A 16,622-nucleotide genomic window follows, 5' to 3' on the forward strand; every position below is an offset into this window, starting at 1 on the left:
ATTCGAATTCCCCTGGGTTATGGGTTACTACGAAAGTAAGTTGAATATATTTTGTATTATGGTAAGTTTCATGGACGTTGCAATGGAAAACTATGATTAGTAAAAGTTTGTATTTTTATGTGTATGTTTAGTAATTCTTGAGAATTTCTCTCTATCATTATCAACGGAGTACACATTGATGCAGAAAAATCTGAATTGGCCACTTGGGTGGCCAATTGGAGGATATCTTGGCCCTCAGGTAGTGATAAGAAGCTATTCTTCAAGTTCTTTGTTTCCTTTTCATAGTTAATGTTTCCTGGTTTCATAAACAAATATCTGTATGGCATAATAAACTTTTCTTGTGCCCTCACCGGGTAATAGGGACCTTACTATTGTTCAGTTGGCGCAGACAAAGCCTTTGGCCGAGATATTGTCAACTCCCACTACAAAGCTTGTTTATACGCCGGCATCAACATTGGTGGAATTAATGCGGAAGTTATGGCAGGCCAGGTAAAACTGTAAAGAAGAAAAAAAGAACACTTTCATGTAAACCCCATGATGTGGTCAAGAGAGGATATTGCAGAGAGTTGGATTAGGGAAAAACCTCATGTCTGGTCCAGAGGGCGGGGAGTCGTGATTCCAGTATCATTATGCTTGCAATGTTATTTGGTTCATGTCTATTTGTGATTGAAACTATTTGTTGCCCCTCAAATTGCACCTAACTTATGTTTTTACTTTGTTTTGATCTAGTGGGAATTCCAAGTTGGACCACCAGTAGGCATTTCTCCTTGTGATGACCTTTGGGTTGCTCGTTATGGTAGTTCTCTTTCACTTCAAGGAAAAGTTAAAAGGAAGTTTTAACGTCCTACTTTAAGTTTCTTTGTTGTGGTTCTAACAGAGGATTGCAGAAGCAGCTGGTGTAATTGTTTCTTTTGATCCAAAACCTGTTGAGGTTAGGTTTGTTTATGGAGATTAATCTTTTATTATACCGAGAATTTGTGTTTTCACATCGGGGAGCCTTGACGTAACGAATAAAGTTTCTGCCGTGTGACCAAGAGGTCACGGGCTTGAGCCATGAAGCAGCCTCTTGCATAAATGTAGGGTAAGATTGCGTACAATAAACCTTTGTAGTCCGGCCCTTTCCCGGACCCCGCATAGCAGGAGCTTAGTGCACCGGGTTGCTGTTTTTTTTTACATCAATATGTCAAATATCTGGCCATTTTATCACCCATCTTTGATTCTTAATTCGTCTCTGTCACACCTCCTTTTTCCGCACCCGAGAGGGGGCGCAAGGGAGTTTTTTCCAATTAAAGGACAATCGAAATGGGATTGGTTTATTTATTTCAGAGTCGCCACTTGGGAGGTTTTAGGGTGTCCCAAGTCACCAATTTTAATCCCGAATCGAGGAAAAGAATGACTCCATATTACAGTCTGCGTACCAGAAATCCGGATAAGGAATTCTGTTAACCCGGGAGAAAGTGTTAGGCATTCCCGAGTTCCGTGGTTCTAGCACGGTCGCTCAACTGTTATATTTGGCTTGATTATCTGATTTTATACAAATATGAACTTATGTGCAAATTTTAACTTTTTACCGCTTTCATAATTATTATCATTATTTTTACAAGGAATTGCAACGTCGTGAAAATATATCTCGAACCACGTTACATCAATGTACACGTGGTTGTTGACATATCTCGACTCGGTTGAGATTTGGATTTGGGTCACATAAATGTGCACCCGAGTTAAGGAAAATAAATTATTAAAGGCGCGCTTAAAGCAACTAGAGTATTGTTATTTTGGGGAAGGCCATGAAATTCGCTAAACGGCCTATCCCGAATTCTAAGTATTTTTAATATGTATACATTTAGAGGGCCCCGCACTTTGTACGTTTTTATTTGTCGAGGCTCGTCTCATTCCTTATAAAAAGAATTTGCAACGTCATGGAAATGCATCTCAGACCACGCCACAATCAATGTACCCGTGATTAGAGACACATTTTGATTCCGTTGAGATTTGGATTTGGGTCACATAAATGTGCACCCGAGTTTAAGGAGATAACATTATTAAATACGTGCTTAAAGAGACTATCGCGTTATTATTCTGGGAGGGCCGTGAGATTTGCTAAACGACCCGTCCTGGAAACTGAATGCTTCGATATATACATTTAACGAGGGCCCCGCAACTTGTGCATTTTTTATTTGTCGAGGCTCATCTCGTCTTTATTTTAAAAGGATATCCTATAGCAACTACGTTTCTTGTCGCGTTTGTCTCTACTGATTGAAAGCAGAGATAGTCCTAGTTAATTATGTGCTTGCAGGTCATTTATAGCAGGATTCAGAATGCTTTAAAAAATCAGAAACAAGGCTGCGCCCCACGGACAAGCGATCGAATCTCATGGGCCCAAACCCAGTTTTGTGCGGGATTGGCCAGGCTTGGGCCACTGATTTTCCGACGAGGCCTGCTTGGTCCGTTTCAACTTGGGCTCGACCTTCATGAGGTTGAGACCGTAAACTTGTGTTCTTTGTTCTAAAGGTGTGGTTTATCACTTATAATAAGGCAGTTTATCAAAAGGAAATGAACCTAACTAGTAATGGATAGTTTTCATGCTTGGCATGTATTAAAGAATATGCTACACATTTAGACTAAGTCTAAGATACAACCTACTGCATTGGGAATACTTTTATCTAACAGCCTACATATACAAACTAACATTCAATCACCATACATTGATATCTACTAGGCGTGCAAGCTACCTTCAGTATCCAAACAAGACTGCAAACTATTATACATTACATGAGGTTTAATATAACAGTCTATGTATGAAATAAACATCTTTAGCTCTTCTCTTTTATATTCATGCTCAGCTTTCAAGTTACATTGACACTATTAATCGTGTACCTGGTATAGCAAGGTAAAAGAAGAAGGAGAATGGTCAGTTGAGTCATATGCAGCGAATATAGCAGCAGCAGATAAACAGCAACAACACAGCAACAAACAACCAGCCACAATGATGAAGTTCACAAGTGGCCGAGCAACAAACAAGCAGTCCCAGAAACAGAATGGTGACCCAGTAGAAAAAACCAGAGTATTCAATGTAACAGCACTAACAGTTCAACAATCACAAATAGCTCGGCAAATAACCAACAACAATTAGCAAAGACAGCTTGGCCAACTGGAACTCCTAAGCAGTTTTCAAACAGTGTTTGGTTACAATATTCTGAAAATTTCTTTATGTTTCTTTCTATTTCTGAAGACTAAAAGTCCAGCCCCTTTTATGTTCTGAAACAGTCCCATTTATAGGCAGAAATGGCAAGCACTAAGCTGCCTTGAACCCCTTTTTCTCCTTTCTGCCCATAAATTCTTTTTAAACTAAAAGTATTCCCCCATGCCCATCCATTCGACAGGCCTTTAGCCTGTATTTTCTGCCCAAAAGCATGGGCAGCCCTTTTTTATTCAATCAGCCCCATGCTAACAAGTTTGGCTCCCCACTATTACATTATTTTAATCCTAATCCAGTACCCTATTTGTCAGCTCATTTAAACTAATTATTTCTGCTCTTTTTTACACCCAAATTACCCTTGTTAAAACCCTGGTTATTACTATATTAACCCTTTGCAACAGTAGGGCATTTTTGAACTCATGAAAGTTCAAATTCAGAGCTGCCCTGGACTGAATCTTTTCAGTTGTTTTGCAATGCAAACAAACTAATTTCAAACAATGTCGGGCATTCAGTCAATGACAGGGTTCAATCAGTCATGTGAAGTTGTTAATCCATTTGATCATTCAGTCATAGAAAATTAATCGACGATGTTTATCAGGTCGACTATACTAATTATAACCAGGTATAACAAGTCGATTAAATAAACAACACGTACGGGGTCCTGAATAACTTCAGACAACTTTGCACAATATTGGGAGGCCATATGAATTATTTATGCGACGACTAATCTCATCGAGCATATATATCACAAGACGTATTCACATATACACAGAAGAACAAGTGACCAAATAAAAGGTCTTTACAAAGACGGAAGAAAATTGAAAAAATATCAGAAACACCAAACAACTACAACAAAACATGCTTAACAAATTCGGACAATACTTAAACAAAACTGAAAAGAAAAAGAAAACTTACTGAAAATGTTCAACCAAAGCCGACCCAGGTCTGAATTAGATTTGACCATTTGAGGCCGAACAAACTTTAATCGGGGTGTTCTCAACCAAGAACACCTTGATTAAGGTCTATTAGACCTCAAACCCCTATTAAAACTGGCCGGATTCCCCAGGTTCTTGTGTTCTAGGGTTTGGATCCTCAGATTTGAAATTTTAGGATTTGTGGGTAAATTCGGACCAAACCAAGCTTAGTTTGGTCACGAGGGAGGTCAGTGGGTTGTCCATTGTGAGTTTGGGTTGGTTTGGTGTAGATCGGGGTTTGGTCTAGAATCTTCAAATCAAGATTCGAGATGATGGAGGGTGATTCGAGGCTAGGGGGTAGTAGATTTGGGTTTGGGGTGGTGAGATGCATCAGGGGTGTTAAGGGGGTGGTCACCGGCGTCCTTGCCGCCGGCTTTACGGGGAAGATGAAGGGGGGCGACTAGGGTTTGGGACGTTAGGGTTGGGCTCTTGGGGACGATGGAACCGGGGGTGTTTGGATAGGGGGGGCGTGGGGTGTGATGGAGGGTTTATATACGGAAGGGGGAGATAGATCAGGGCCGTTAGATCAAGTGATCTCAACGGCTTGGATCTACTGGTGATGGACGAGACGGGGCCGTTTGGTATAGAAAAGGGGTCGTTTGGTTTAAGTGAGGGGTTGGGTTGAACCGGTTACTGGGTCGGGTTTGGAAACGGGTTGCTGAAAGGAGGTCCTGGGCCGTTGGATTGGCCTGGACGGACGGCACAGATCAAACGCCTTTATACGGCGTTGTTTGGGGGGATTTGCCTGAGCAGGCCTGGTTTGGACTGGGTCAGATGCAATTAATTTTGGGCCTCAAAATTCAGAATAAATAGGCCCACTCCGATTTCTAAACAATTTGCATTAATTCTTTTGTTTTCTAATTTTAAACACAATTAAAAATAAAACGAAATTTAAAACACCCATTAATTAACACTTAACACATTTATCACACACATATTAAAATATTTAAATAGGTTAAATCACATCCTAGAATAAAAGATGCATATTTTGTGAATTTTCTTTTAATGACCGAATTATGGTTTAATTACCAAGACATACATATTTTGTATTTTGTTTGTTGAGACTCAATAAAAAAAATGGACCGAAACACAAATGACTACCAGCCCATGTCACGTGAAAATTGTACCGCGATGCCATTTATTATTTTTGATTTCTTTTGGAGTGATTGTTCGTGGAGCAAAAATCACGTGCTTACAGCTGCCCCTCTTTGCCCGAAGACACGAAGGGTTTTCGCGCAAAGACAAAGCGGGCGATTTTTGCTCGTCCGAGTACTCCGTGTGAAGCATTTTTTCGAAAAAGATTTGACCGAACCTTTGTTTCAGAGGTTTCCTACATATCCTGGGCTGAACAGGAATCAGGTCAATGTAGTTCGGGAAGTTTTGGTAGCTGGGACTACCATGTGACTGTCATGTTTGCTGTGGTTGTGTTGTTACATGCTGCTGTATGCTGTCATCGCTTACCGATCTCCTTGTTACATTGGGATGAAAAGAAAGCAAGAAGCTAGGCTATACTATGGATCATAAGATCTCATCTATCTTCAACTTGTTCTTGTCGCCTCGCTTTCTTGTCGGCTTGCGCTTTCCTCCGATGCTTTTATTTTGTGAACTTGAGGGATGGTACTGGCCCTTTGCTCTTATGAGCACCAGTTTTCATCATTTTGCTTGGTCCACTGGGGATATGACCTTCTTCAATAAGCTTTTCAATGGTTCCTCTGGTGGCACGACTCTCTTCATCCAATTTGTTATGCTGGGCATGGTCTAATGTTCACAAACTGCTTCTTTCAAAACGCGTCCTTTCTTCCTTTTGCCGCATGCAATTGAGTTTGCACCCTTTTGCTTCCCGGTGCTGGGGTTTTTTTATTGTTTCCTTGCTGGGGATTCCTGTTGTAACCTTCTGCCTTCCGATAGGGTTACTGATTCCAAAATTTGTAGTACAAGACTAAAAAGCTGTCTGAATGCAAAATTATGAAATGTATGCCCGCATTATACTGGTGGGTGACCTAGAACATAATGGTATTCCCGCATTATACTGGTGGGCGACCTAGAACTGAAAAGTATTCCCGCATTATATTGGTGGGCGACCTAGAACTGAAATGTATTCCCGCACTATACTGGTGGGCGACCTAGAACAGAAATGTATTCCCGCATTTTACTGGTGGGCGACCTAGAATATAAAGTATTCCCGCATTTTACTGGTGGGCGACCTAGAACATAAAGTATTCCCACATTTTACTGGTGGACGACCTAGAACAGAATGTATTCCCGCATTATACTGGTGGGCGACCTAGAACAGAAATATTCCCGCATTTTACTGGTGGGCGACCTAGAAATGAAATGTATTCCCGCATTATACTGGTGGGCGACCTAGAACATAATGTATTCCCGCATTTTACTGGTGGGCGACCTAGAACAGAAAGTATTCCCGCATTTTACTGGTGGGCGACCTAGAACATAAAGTATTCCCGCATTTTACTGGTGGGCGACCTAGAGCAGAAAGTATTCCCGCATTTTACTGGTGGGCGACCTAGAACAGAAAGTATTCCCGCATTTTACTGGTGGGCTACCTAGAACATAAAGTATTCCCGTATTTTACTGGTGGGCGACCTAGAACAGAAAGTATTCCCGCATTTTACTGGTGGGCGACCTAGAACATAAAGTATTCCCGCATTTTACTGGTGGGCGACCTAGAACAGAAAGTATTCCCGCATTTTACTGGTGGGCGACCTAGAACAGAAAGTATTCCCGCATTATACTGGTGGGCGATCTAGAACTTAAAAGTATTCCCGCATTTTACTGGTGGACGACCTAGAACATAAAGTATTCCCGCATTATACTAGTGGGCGTCCTAGAACTAAAATATTCCCGCATTTTACTGGTGGGCGACCTAGAACTGAAATGTATTCCCACATTATACTGGTGGGCGACCTAGAACATAATGTATTCCCGCATTTTACTGGTGGGCGACCTAGAACAGAAAGTATTCCCGCATTTTACTGGTGGGCGACCTAGAACAGAAAGTATTCCCGCATTTTACTGGTGGGCGACCTAGAACATAAAGTATTCCCGCATTTTACTGGTGGGCGACCTAGAACAGAAAGTATTCCCGCATTTTACTGGTGGGCGACCTAGAACAGAAAGTATTCCCGCATTTTACTGGTGGGTGACCTAGAACTGAAATATTCCCGCATTTTACTGGTGGGCGACCTAGAACTGAAATGTATTCCCGCATTATACTGGTGGGCGACCTAGAACAGAAAGTATTCCCGCATTTTACTGGTGGGCGACCTAGAACATAAAGTATTCCCGCATTTTACTGGTGGGCGACCTAGAACAGAAAGTATTCCCGCATTTTACTGGTGGGCGACCTAGAACTGAAATGTATTCCCGCATTATACTGGTGGGCGACCTAGAACATAAAGTATTCCCGCATTTAACTGGTGGGCGACCTAGAACAAAAAGTATTCCCGCATTTTACTGGTGGGCGACCTAGAATAGAAAGTATTCCCGCATTATACTGGTGGGCGACCTAGAACAGAAAGTATTCCCGCATTTTACTGGTGGGCGACCTAGAACATAAAGTATTCCCGCATTATACTGGTGGGCGACCTAGAACATAAAGTATTCCCGCATTTTATTGGTGGGCGACCTAGAACATAAAGTATTCCCGCATTATACTGGTGGGCGACCTAGAACTGAAATATTCCCGCATTTTACTGGTGGGCGACCTAGAACTGAAATGTATTCCCGCATTATACTGGTGGGCGACCTAGAACATAATGTATTCCCGCATTTTACTGGTGGGCGACCTAGAACAGAAAGTATTCCCGCATTTTACTGGTGGGCAACCTAGAACAGAAAGTATTCCCGCATTTTACTGGTGGGCGACCTAGAACAGAAAGTATTCCCGCATTTTACTGGTGGGCGACCTAGAACATAAAGTATTCCCGCATTTTACTGGTAGGCGACCTAGAACAGAAAGTATTCCCGCATTATACAGGTGGGCGACCTAGAACAGAAAGTATTCCCCCATTTTACTGGTGGACGACCTAGAACATAAAGTATTCCCGCATTATTCTAGTGGGCGACCTAGAACTGAAATATTCCCGCATTTTACTGGTGGGCGACCTAGAACTGAAATGTATTCCCGCATTTTACTGGTGGGCGACCTAGAAATGAAATGTATTCCCGCATTATACTGGTGGGCGACCTAGAACATAATGTATTCCCGCATTTTACTGGTGGGCGACCTAGAACAGAAAGTATTCCCGCATTTTACTGGTGGGCGACCTAGAACATAAAGTATTCCCACATTTTACTGGTGGGCGACCTAGAGCAGAAAGTATTCCCGCATTTTACTGGTGGGCGACCTAGAACAGAAAGTATTCCCGCATTTTACTGGTGGGCTACCTAGAACATAAAGTATTCCCGTATTTTACTGGTGGGCGACCTAGAACAGAAAGTATTCCCGCATTTTACTGGTGGGCGACCTAGAACATAAAGTATTCCCGCATTTTACTGGTGGGCGACCTAGAACAGAAAGTATTCCCGCATTTTACTGGTGGGCGACCTAGAACAGAAAGTATTCCCGCATTTTACTGGTGGGCGACCTAGAACTGAAATGTATTCCCGCATTATACTGGTGGGCGACCTAGAACATAAAGTATTCCCGCATTTTACTGGTGGGCGACCTAGAACAGAAAGTATTCTCGCATTTTACTGGTGGGCGACCTAGAATAGAAAGTATTCCCGCATTATACTGGTGGGCGACCTAGAACAGAAAGTATTCCCGCATTTTACTGGTGGGCGACCTAGAACATAAAGTATTCCCGCATTATACTGGTGGGCGACCTAGAACAGAAAGTATTCCCGCATTATACTGGTGGGCGACCTAGAACAGAAAGTATTCCCGCATTTTATTGGTGGGCGACCTAGAACAGAAAGTATTCCCGCATTTTACTGGTGGGCGACCTAGAACAGAAAGTATTCCCGCATTTTACTGGTGGGTGACCTAGAACTGAAATATTCCCGCATTTTACTGGTGGGCGACCTAGAACTGAAATGTATTCCCGCATTATACTGGTGGGCGACCTAGAACAGAAAGTATTCCCGCATTTTACTGGTGGGCGACCTAGAACAGAAAGTATTCCCGCATTTTACTGGTGGGCGACCTAGAACAGAAAGTATTCCCGCATTTTACTGGTGGGCGACCTAGAACTGAAATGTATTCCCGCATTATACTGGTGGGCGACCTAGAACATAAAGTATTCCCGCATTTTACTGGTGGGCGACCTAGAACAGAAAGTATTCTCGCATTTTACTGGTGGGCGACCTAGAATAGAAAGTATTCCCGCATTATACTGGTGGGCGACCTAGAACAGAAAGTATTCCCGCATTTTACTGGTGGGCGACCTAGAACATAAAGTATTCCCGCATTATACTGGTGGGCGACCTAGAACAGAAAGTATTCCCGCATTATACTGGTGGGCGACCTAGAACAGAAAGTATTCCCGCATTTTACTGGTGGGCGACCTAGAACATAAAGTATTCCCGCATTTTACTGGTGGGCGACCTAGAACAGAAAGTATTCCCGCATTTTACTGGTGGGCGACCTAGAACTGAAATGTATTCCCGCATTATACTGGTGGGCGACCTAGAACATAAAGTATTCCCGCATTTTACTAGTGGGCGACCTAGAACAAAAAGTATTCCCGCATTTTACTGGTGGGCGACCTAGAATAGAAAGTATTCCCGCATTATACTGGTGGGCGACCTACAACAGAAAGTATTCCCGCATTTTACTGGTGGGCGACCTAGAACATAAAGTATTCCCGCATTATACTGGTGGGCGACCTAGAACATAAAGTATTCCCGCATTTTATTGGTGGGCGACCTAGAACATAAAGTATTCCCGCATTATACTGGTGGGCGACCTAGAACTGAAATATTCCCGCATTTTACTGGTGGGCGACCTAGAACTGAAATGTATTCCCGCATTATACTGGTGGGCGACCTAGAACATAATGTATTCCCGCATTTTACTGGTGGGCGACCTAGAACAGAAAGTATTCCCGCATTTTACTGGTGGGCAACCTAGAACAGAAAGTATTCCCGCATTTTACTGGTGGGCGACCTAGAACTGAAATGTATTCCCGCATTATACTGGTGGGCGACCTAGAACATAAAGTATTCCCGCATTTTACTGGTGGGCGACCTAGAACAGAAAGTATTCTCGCATTTTACTGGTGGGCGACCTAGAATAGAAAGTATTCCCGCATTATACTGGTGGGCGACCTAGAACAGAAAGTATTCCCGCATTTTACTGGTGGGCGACCTAGAACATAAAGTATTCCCGCATTATACTGGTGGGCGACCTAGAACAGAAAGTATTTCCGCATTATACTGGTGGGCGACCTAGAATAGAAAGTATTCCCGCATTTTATTGGTGGGCGACCTAGAACATAAAGTATTCCCGCATTATACTGGTGGGCGACCTAGAACTGAAATATTCCCGCATTCTACTGGTGGGCGACCTAGAACTGAAATGTATTCCCGCATTATACTGGTGGGCGACCTAGAACATAAAGTATTCCCGCATTATACTGGTGGGCGACCTAGAACAGAAAGTATTCCCGCATTATACTGGTGGGCGACCTAGAACAGAAAGTATTCCCGCATTTTACTGGTGGGCGACCTAGAACAGAAAGTATTCCCGCATTTTACTGGTGGGCTACCTAGAACATAAAGTATTCCCGTATTTTACTGGTGGGCGACCTAGAACAGAAAGTATTCCCGCATTTTACTGGTGGGCTACCTAGAACATAAAGTATTCCCGTATTTTACTGGTGGGCGACCTAGAACAGAAAGTATTCCCGCATTTTACTGGTGGGCGACCTAGAACAGAAAGTATTCTCGCATTTTACTGGTGGGCGACCTAGAATAGAAAGTATTCCCGCATTATACTGGTGGGCGACCTAGAACAGAAAGTATTCCCGCATTTTACTGGTGGGCGACTTAGAACATAAAGTATTCCCGCATTATACTGGTGGGCGACCTAGAACAGATAGTATTCCCGCATTATACTGGTGGGCGACCTAGAACAGAAAGTATTCCCGCATTTTACTGGTGGGCGACCTAGAACATAAAGTATTCCCGCATTTTACTGGTGGGCGACCTAGAACAGAAAGTATTCCCGCATTTTACTGGTGGGCGACCTAGAACTGAAATGTATTCCCGCATTATACTGGTGGGCGACCTAGAACATAAAGTATTCCCGCATTTTACTGGTGGGCGACCTAGAACAAAAAGTATTCCCGCATTTTACTGGTGGGCGACCTAGAATAGAAAGTATTCCCGCATTATACTGGTGGGCGACCTAGAACAGAAAGTATTCCCGCATTTTACTGGTGGGCGACCTAGAACATAAAGTATTCCCGCATTATACTGGTGGGCGACCTAGAACATAAAGTATTCCCGCATTTTATTGGTGGGCGACCTAGAACATAAAGTATTCCCGCATTATACTGGTGGGCGACCTAGAACTGAAATATTCCCGCATTTTACTGGTGGGCGACCTAGAACTGAAATGTATTCCCGCATTATACTGGTGGGCGACCTAGAACATAATGTATTCCCGCATTTTACTGGTGGGCGACCTAGAACAGAAAGTATTCCCGCATTTTACTGGTGGGCAACCTAGAACAGAAAGTATTCCCGCATTTTACTGGTGGGCGACCTAGAACTGAAATGTATTCCCGCATTATACTGGTGGGCGACCTAGAACATAAAGTATTCCCGCATTTTACTGGTGGGCGACCTAGAACAGAAAGTATTCTCGCATTTTACTGGTGGGCGACCTAGAATAGAAAGTATTCCCGCATTATACTGGTGGGCGACCTAGAACAGAAAGTATTCCCGCATTTTACTGGTGGGCGACCTAGAACATAAAGTATTCCCGCATTATACTGGTGGGCGACCTAGAACAGAAAGTATTCCCGCATTATACTGGTGGGCGACCTAGAATAGAAAGTATTCCCGCATTTTATTGGTGGGCGACCTAGAACATAAAGTATTCCCGCATTATACTGGTGGGCGACCTAGAACTGAAATATTCCCGCATTCTACTGGTGGGCGACCTAGAACTGAAATGTATTCCCGCATTATACTGGTGGGCGACCTAGAACATAATGTATTCCCGCATTTTACTGGTGGGCGACCTAGAACAGAAAGTATTCCCGCATTTTACTGGTGGGCAACCTAGAACAGAAAGTATTCCCGCATTTTACTGGTGGGCGACCTAGAACAGAAAGTATTCCCGCATTTTACTGGTGGGCGACCTAGAACATAAAGTATTCCCGCATTTTACTGGTAGGCGACCTAGAACAGAAAGTATTCCCGCATTTTACTGGTGGGCGACCTAGAACAGAAAGTATTCCCGCGTTTTACTGGTGGGCGACCTAGAACATATAGTATTAAAATTGTTTCCTCGTTCTTCTGAGAAATTTTTTGACAATGGCAGAAAATTTTCTGCCCCGGTTTTGGTAATTTCCCTGGCATCGCGTCCTGCTGCCATCATCAACCCTTTATTTTCCTGCAGCAGACAAAAAGGATTTTGTTAGTTTTAATCCTGGTGGGTAGAGGTGTCTTTCCGATGGGGGATGATTTTTCCTCTCTCTCTCTTTTCTTGCTCTATGCCCCCACAACTGGTTGGTGGACAAAGTTGCTTGCTGGGGATTGGTTTTCCATTTATCCCCTTTTCTGCTTTCTCTTTACAGGACATGCTGGGGGAGTCTGCTTTTACTCCCGAAACCACTCCCTTTAGGAGTTTACTTCCTCCCAGAACTGCAAGGCACGGCATTGCGTTGCCTGGGGCTAGCCTTTAGGACGGTTGGGGTTATCCTGCGTCGGATGAATTCCCTTCGGTCTCTGGTAGTAAGCTTTGAAAAATTCTTTTCCAAACAAATTTTAGAAAGAAAAATGAAAAAGATAGAAAAGGAGAAAATCTTTCTGAACCAAAACTTGGTGAAAAAAAAGAACTTATCTGGATGACCTGACTGGTCCTTGTGATCATGACGTGTACCATATATTCCCGACCCAGTCTATTTGTATCAATCGACTTTACCGATGACCTTACTTGCTGGGGATAAATGGGTGTCCATTTCTTTGCGAACGTGGACCCTTTTGTTGATCTGTCTTGTCGCCGCATAGTGCCCTTCGAGGGGTTTTCACTAATGAGACTCTCTCTTTTCCCTCAGCTCCCGGCGCCTTATGGTGCCTGTGAAGGTTTTCACCAATAAGACTCTCTCGTTTTATATCTCTCATCTTTCGTCGCCTTGTGGTGCCTGCGAAGGTTTTCACCGCCAAGACTCTCTCATTTTATTTCTTCAACGGAGGATCGGAGTGCTGTCGATATGATCCTCTCTTTTGGGGATTCCTTTGGACTATCAATTCATTTCCAGTTTTATGATCCTCTTCTTTGCTGGGGATCAGTGTATTGTTCTCGGCTTTATTTGCCTGACTTGGCACCTCTTGGATATTGATCGGGAGGTCTTTTGGGCGTCAATGTTGGTTTTGGTGTGGGGCTAAAGAAAGGCTATCAAAATGAAATAATTTGATGGGTGATATGCTACAACTTTTGGAATCAAACCTTTGTTGGAACCTTAAAACATAACCTCTGCCCCAGTTTTCTTGCTTGGGAGATTTTATTTTTACTCTATGTTGAGCTATGTGCATTACGCAGCCTATTATGCATGCTATGGACATTATGCACACTATGACCGAGCCGTGAGGCGCCTACGTATCCTCTTTGAGGAATCAGGTCAAACGTAGTTCCCACGGTTTTGTATTTCTTGTGATTTTTATCTCTCTCTTTTTCTTCTTTTTCTTTTAAAATTTTCTTTTTTTTTCTTTTTTTTTCTTTTTTCATATCTTTTCCATTAGTGATTCCAAAAGAGGGATATGAAAGAATAACTTAAGGCTCAAAAGGGGGAAACAAGGGTAAAAAGTATTTGGATAGAAGAAAGAACTGCCTCCGTCATTTCATTATCCAACAAGTACCAAGTACAACCAAACGAACCAATAATTGCCACAATCAAAGAAATTACACATAATATCTCTTGACTGCATCCGAATTGATAGCCATGTCAACACATCTTCCCTCGATATCCGTCAAACACAAAGCTCCATTGGACAATACTCTGGTCACGATATAAGGCCCTTGCCAATTTGGGGCGAACTTGCCTTTTGCCTCGACCTGATGTGGGAAGATCTTCTTCAATACCTGCTGCCCTACTTCAAACTTCCTGGGGCGTACCTTCTTATTATATGTCCTTGCCATTTTCTTCTGATACAACTGACCATGGCATACTGCTACCAATCTTTTCTCGTCTATCAAGCTCAACTATTCCAATCGAGCTTTGACCCATTCATTATCATCAATCTCAGCTTCAGCGACAATCCGGAGGGACGAAATTTCGACCTCCGCTGGTATTACGGCCTCAGTTCCGTATACCAACAAATAGGGAGTTGCACCTATGGAAGTCCGTACGGTAGTGCGATAACCCAACAAAGCAAAGGGTAATCTCTTGTGCCATTGTCTAGATCCTTCCACCATCTTTCGCAGTATCTTCTTGATGTTTTTATTGGCTGCTTCGACCGCTCCATTCGCCTTGGGGCAATATGGGGTGGAATTGCGGTGTGTAATCTTGAATTGTTGGCATACCTCTCTCATCAGACTGCTGTTAAGGTTCGCACCGTTGTCCGTAATGATCACTTTTGGGATCCCAAATCTGCAGATGATATGGGAGTGAACGAAATCCACCACTGCCTTTTTAGTTACCGACTTGAAGGTTTTAGCCTCAACCCATTTGGTGAAGTAGTCAATGGTTACTAGAATGAACCTATGACCGTTGGATGCTGCTGGCTCGATATGTCCAATGACATCCATGCCCCATGCAACAAACGGCCAGGGTGCTGACATCGTATGTAAATCTGTTGGCGGAGAATGAATTAGATCTCCATGTATCTGACACTGATGGCATTTCCTCACGAAAGTGATACAGTCATGTTCCATGGTGAGCCAATAATACCCTGCTCTAAGGATCTTCCTTGCCAATACATATCCGCTCATATGTGGCCCGCAAACTCCAGCATGTACTTCTGCCATAACCGTCGTGGCTTGACCGGCGTCTATACATCTTAACAATCCCAAATCCGGGGTTCTTTTGTACAAAACTCCTCCGCTGAGGAAGAAACCATTCGACAAATGCCGAAGGGCTCTTTTTTGGTCTCCAGTGGCCTGTTCCGGATATATCCCCATTCTAAGGTATTCCTTGATATCATGAAACCAGGGCTCGCCATATGCTTCTTCTTCCACCGTGTTGCAATAAGTGTGCTGATCACGAACCTGGATGTGCAGAGGGTCAACATACATTTTGTCAGGGTGGTGCAACATTGATGCTAAGGTAGCCAATGCGTCCGCAACCTCGTTATGAACTCTCGGGATATGTCTGAATTCCACTGATCGAAATCGCTTGCTCAGGTCGTGCAAGCATTGTCGATATGGTATGAGTTTTAGATCCCGCGTTTCCCATTCACCCTGAATCTGATGTACCAAGAGGTCCGAGTCTCCCAAAACCAAGATGTCTTGGACATCCATGTTCGCAGCTAATCGCAGACCCAAAATGCAAGCTTCATACTCGGCCATATTATTGGTGCAATAGAAGCGTAATTGAGCTGTAACAGGATAATGGTGTCCTGTTTCAGAAATGAGTACTGCCCATATTCCAACCCCTTTCGCGTTCGCAGCTCCATCGAAGAAAAGCTTCCAACCCGGTTCCTCGGGTAACTCCCGCCCATTTGTATGCATCACTTCTTCGTCGGGAAAATACATTCTTAAAGGCTCGTATTTCTCATCGACGGGATTCTCTGCCAAATGATCGGCCAGTGCTTGGGTTTCATGGCGGTCCTCGTTACATAGACGATATCGAACTCTGTGAGCAGAATTTGCCATTTGGCCAACCTCCCTGTGGGCATAGGTTTCTGAAAGATGTACTTCAACGGGTCCAAATGGGATATTAGATAAGTAGTATACGAGGACAGGTAGTGTTTCAACTTCTGAGCTACCCAAGTTAGGGCGCAACATGTTTTCTCGAGCTGAGTGTACTTGACCTCATATACTATGAATTTCTTGCTGAGATAGTAAATGGCCTGCTCCTTCCTTCCTGTGTCATCATGTTGCCCCAGTACACAACAAAATGAATTTTCCAGGACCGTTAAATAAAGAATTAAGGGCTTCCCTGGCTTAGGCGGGACCAACACGGGTGGATTAGACAGATACCCTTTGATTTGGTTGAAAGCCTCTTGACACTCTGTCGTCCAACTTACCGCAACATCCTTTTTCAGCAGCCGAAATATGGGCTCACAAGTTGCTGTGAGTTGAGCGATGAACCTGC

At 43.4% G+C, this 16,622-nt stretch overlaps 1 pseudogene; it reads left to right on the forward strand.

Annotated features, from left to right (window-relative positions):
- The window catches only part of LOC107804167 (glutamine synthetase cytosolic isozyme-like), a 71,571-nt pseudogene that overhangs the window by 10,588 nt on the left and 44,361 nt on the right, over positions 1–16,622 (forward strand).

Source organism: Nicotiana tabacum, chromosome 20, assembly GCF_000715075.1.
Source record: "Nicotiana tabacum cultivar K326 chromosome 20, ASM71507v2, whole genome shotgun sequence".
Taxonomy (NCBI): domain Eukaryota; kingdom Viridiplantae; phylum Streptophyta; class Magnoliopsida; order Solanales; family Solanaceae; genus Nicotiana; species Nicotiana tabacum.